The following is a 5,219-nucleotide window of genomic DNA, read 5'->3' on the forward strand; positions in this document are numbered from 1 at the left end:
CATATAGAAACAAATCTAAGAGTTTATGTGCTAAACCTCTTGCTAAATGGGGTAGGAATGTTTTGAATCAAAGAAATAATAGAATAAAATTTTGTGAAAATGAATTGAAGGAAGATTATGATGAAGGCTCTAATTCAGATTTTGATAAAACCCACTTTTTACAGCTTAAACTAGACCTTTTATTAGAAGAGGAATAAATTTATTGAAAACAAAGATTCAGAGAAGATTGACTTCGTTGGAGTGACCAAAATTCTAAATGGTTTCATAAAAAGCTTCCATTAAAAGGAATAAAAATGAAATAATGGATATTAATAATATCAATGGTCTTCGAGAATATATTCACTTCTTTCGGTCCATCTCCTTCCAATATAGAAGCAATCCTAAACACCATATCACCCAAGGTAACAAAAGAAATGAATGATGCCTTACTAGCTCCCTATTCAGAAAATGAAATCAAGTCAGTGGTTAACCAAATGTTGGAATACAGTAGGCAAAAGCACCGTTACTCATATTGTGCTAATTCCTAAAATTCCAAACCCTACTCCGTTGGTGATTATAGACCTATTAGGTTATGTAATGTTTCATATAAAATAATCACTAAAACTATTGCTAATAGACTTAAACATTTTTTTGGATCAATTGATTTCTTTATCTCATATAGCTTTTATTCCCAATCGAACTATTCAGGACAACACTATCATTGGTCATGGGTGTTTACACTTCCTCAAAAATCTAAAAAAAAATGTAATGTTGGCTTAGCTTCGATAAAACTTGATCTTAGCCAAGCCTATGATCGAGTCGAGTGGAGTTTCCTCCGAGGTACTTTAATCCAACTTGATTTTAACTTTAAATGGGTTTCTTTAATTATTGATTGTATTTCCTCTATAGACTTCTCAATTTTATTAAATGGTGAAGCTAAAGGAAGAATCATTTCAAGTAGCGGTCTCCACCAAGGAGATCGTTTATTCCCTTTTTATTTTTCATAGTTGAAGGTCTTTCATCTCTAATTCAAAATTGCTATCTCAACTAATAATCTTTTAGATCTTAAAATCAGTTATTTTAGTCCTACTATTTCTTACTTATTGTTTGTGGATGATAGTTTTATCGTTTGTAAAACTAATGAAGTAGAAATGATTAATCGAAAGAATATTCTCCTTTTATACGAATCTACTTCAGGAGAATGCATCAACTTTAACAAATCTAGGACTTTTAAGTGGTTTATTAGGTATTGCTCAGAGTGATAGCTTAGGCCATTACTTGGGTCTTCCTTCTTTTCTATCAAGAAACTAATCTTCTGACTTCAATTTTATCCAATACCAAATCTGCAAAACAGTCCAAGGATGGAAGAGATCATTTTTTACAAAGTTGGGAAAGAAATCCTTATCGAGAGTGTTGGTCAGTCGATTCCAACCTACGCAATGAGTTTATTCAGACTCCCTAAACATTTCTGTGATAATATCACCAAATCATTTATGAGATTTTGGTGGGGATCTGACAAGAAAAAAGAAGAAGATACATAGGATGAATTGGAAGAAATTATGTTTGCCAAAAGCTCTAGGAGACCTTAACTTTCGAGATCTTATTGGTATCAATCAAGCGTTAATTGCTAAACAAATTTGGTGGTTGTTTAGTTGCCATTAATTTGATAAATGCCAATTCATCCTCAAGCTCTGAAGTTGAATGTATCCTCATTGAAATCCTTGAACTAGCATCAGCCTTCAAATTTATCTCATTTCAGCATGTCAATAGGAAAAAAAAATGGTGTAGTTCACGAAGCTACAAAAAGAGCTAGAAGTTCTAAAAGTTGGGGAATTTGGTGTAATTGCGTCCCTTCATGGGCTTTGTCCCTTGTAAATGATGACGTAATTTTCAATATTATCCTTGAGGTTTAATAAAATACTCTTTTTCTCAGAAAATAAAAAAAAAAAAGGCTTTTATAAGGCTAAATTTATACAACACGAGTTGATAAAGTTCATAAAATAATAAAACTTAAAATTTAAAATAAATAATATCATTATTTGAACATAAAGTTTGACCTTTTCAGCTTCGCCATAAACTTAGAACCGGGAAGAAAGCATTGCGAAGATTGATGTTTTGTATTAAATTACGGCAGAAAAATGCGGCCAAGTATACATCCAAAATTCCAGATTCAGCGATGCTTCGGTATTATAAGATTGTTTTGTTCTTTAAAAAAATGTTTTATGATTTACAGAAAAAAAATTATAAAGAATTAACTTCTTAAATTTCACTCAGAATATTAAATCAATAATAAAGAAATTACGGTGAAACAACACAGTTTCAGAAATAGAAAATTACACATAAAAATTCTGTTGATAATTATTTAGATTTTGTTTCATGACTATTTTGTTTTTAATTTTTTAAATTAAATATATAAACATTTATTACATCTCTAAAACTTTTTTTTTCTTAATTATCTATTTTTTACGAATATTTTAAAAAAATCAACCGAAATTTTGAAACTAAAAAAAATAATTTTTATTTCTAAAATTTGACTAAGAATTCAATTCTTTTATCCAAGAAAAATGTAAACTATAGTATAAAATTAAGTGAAAATAAGCTTAATTTGCAAAAACAAAAAACCAAGTAACTACCAAAACGACGTTAATTAATTTTTCGTTTTAATTATTAAGAATCGAAGCTTATAAATACTGCTTCCACCCAAATTTTTAGTGTTAATTTTGTTATCTATTTAAAACCAAGCAAAATTTTGAAAGAAAAAGAAATAATTTTCAAAAACTTTTTTTTTAGAATTTAACTAAAAATCAAGTATTTTTTTTTAGTAAATCCTAAATCATAATTGATAAATTAGAAGGAAACATGCATAGTTTTAAAAAACAGAAAATAGAAAACAAAATAGTTATCAAATAGTTTTGGAACCTTTTAATAACTATTGATTTTTTGTTCATCCACTTGTTTCTTTGTTTTGTTAATTACTTTCTCAAGTGTTCAAAATCTAAGTCAAGTTATAAAAACTAAAAGAAGTAGTTTTTAAAAGACTAAGACCCGTTTGGTATCCATTTGATTTTTTGTTTTTTGTTTTTTAAACTTAAGTCTATAGACACTACAAATTTCTTCCTTTGTCATCTACTTTTCACTAATGATTTAAAAAACTAAGTCAAATTTTGAAAACTAAAAAAAATAACTTTGAAAAACTTGTTTTTGTTTTTGAAATTTAGCTAAGAATTCAACCATTGTACTTAAGAAAGATGCAAATAATTATAAGAAATTGAGAGGAAATAAGCTTAATTTTCAAAAACCAAAAACTAAAAACGAAATGGTTACCAAACTAGGCCATATTTGTTTAAGTGACAAAGCTGTTGAAAATATTTTTAAATATAACAAAATGTCATTGTCTATAAGTGATAAACAATGATAAACAAAGTTACACTGATAGATGTCCATCACTATTTATTAATGATAGATAATGACATTTGGTTGCATTTGTAAAAAAAAAAAAAAAAAAAAAAAAAAAAAAAAAAAAAAAAAAACTCATTTTCTTATATTTAAAAACAACATTTTATAAATATGTTTTTGTTTTTAAAATTGGGTAAAAACTCACATTTGTTCAGGGAGATTAAAACGATAAAATAAAAGATGAACAAAAAAACAAGCATAATTTATAAAAATAGAAAACTAAAAATGAGATGTGTGTCAAAATTTATGTTAGGTTGATGTGTTCCATGTATTGAGCCTATCATACATTCATCCCATACATATATTGAATTTTGCCTATGACATGATATCAGCAGTCAACTGTTTTCCTTCATGAAATCATATCCAAGTAAATAAATAATAAGGTCGGACCAAATTAAGTTGTTGAATGAAAAATATCCTAATTGATACACTATATTAAATAATAATTAAATATTTATTACAATCAATTGCCCCTATAGCTCAGTGGTAGACCGTCAGTCTTGTAAACTGAAGGTCTGTAGTTCGATCCTGCATGGGGGCAATTCGTTTTCTCCATATTTCAATCATCAATCATTTCCACATCTCCATCTTATAAGCGTGTTAACTAGTTTTGGTACATAATACCATTCGACGCATTTCTTTATCTTTACACCAAGAGATAGATCATTCATTCTCACCATCAATCATTTTCAAAAGCATAAACACGAGACGCACAACCAGTTTTTGAAATGCGTTAGAAGGTTTTCTCCTTATAAAAACCCTTACTATAAGTTCTTGTTACTTCTTAATGGTCACTCATGCGCCGATTTAGATAACTCACCTTCATTTTGGCTTTTCCCCACGGGTATTATGCGAACATCCAATTACGAGCAAGTACCCTTCACGACTAAACTCTTATCTAAGTTTTATGTTTTCTCTTTTCCTTGGGCTTAGACAGTGAAGTTGGGATGCATTGGTCTTGGTTATCTATCTTCGTTTCGGGTTGCCCCCATGGGTGTCATGCAGATATCCAACTACGAATAAGTGTCATTTTCAACTAAACTCATATCAAGTTGGGTTCCCCTTGCGCTGATAGTGGAGTCTTGTTATTATGTTCAAAAACTCTCTTCTTTTTCCCAACAATCTTTTTAAATGAAATGATTGAAATTTTGAAGATTTTTATAAATGAGAAAATGCATCGATTCAAACCTTCTCACCCCCAAATTTTGGAGGTAGACAAGGTTCTCATTGCTGAAAAAGAACTACAAGAATGTCTTAGAAAACCTCAAAAGGAGGTTGGAGGTGAGGCTTGCTCGCATGGAAAATCAAAGATATGTTTCATTCAGTGAGGTTCTTAGACTTAGATTTCTAACACCTATCCTAAATACTTTTTGAGTTATCAGACATTAATGTCATCATCGAGGTATCAAAGCACGATGCAAAACACATGAATAATAATAAGGCAGAATAGATGGAATATTTAAAACAAACACAAGGATCAAAATGACATATTGCATTCATGATGAAGATAATTACATGAAATTTGAAATGGATAAACGCATATAAAAGTTTTAACAAAATCATAATAAAAAAACCAACACCCCCAAATTTGATCATGAGGCCTGCGCATCATCCCTGTGTTCAAGGGTAGGGTCTTCATCCATGAATTTGAGGGGATCTTTTGTTGGCTTTTATGTCCTAAAATCGTGGTTTGTAAATAATAAACTTATGCATGTATAGCTACCCAATCGATGAGAATTACTAATCTCTACAAAGGCCAAAAATAAATTAATCCGAACCAATTG

At 29.5% G+C, this 5,219-nt stretch overlaps 1 non-coding gene across 1 annotated transcript; it reads left to right on the plus strand.

Moving 5' to 3' along the window:
* The first annotated feature begins 3,904 nt into the window (after window positions 1–3,904).
* Window positions 3,905–3,976, plus strand: TRNAT-UGU. The gene has a single exon. It is a non-coding gene; the product is annotated as a tRNA-Thr (tRNA).
* The last annotated feature ends 1,243 nt before the right edge of the window (window positions 3,977–5,219 follow it).

The sequence above is a fragment of the Benincasa hispida genome, chromosome 7 (genome assembly GCF_009727055.1).
Source record: "Benincasa hispida cultivar B227 chromosome 7, ASM972705v1, whole genome shotgun sequence".
NCBI classification, from domain to species: Eukaryota; Viridiplantae; Streptophyta; class Magnoliopsida; order Cucurbitales; family Cucurbitaceae; genus Benincasa; species Benincasa hispida.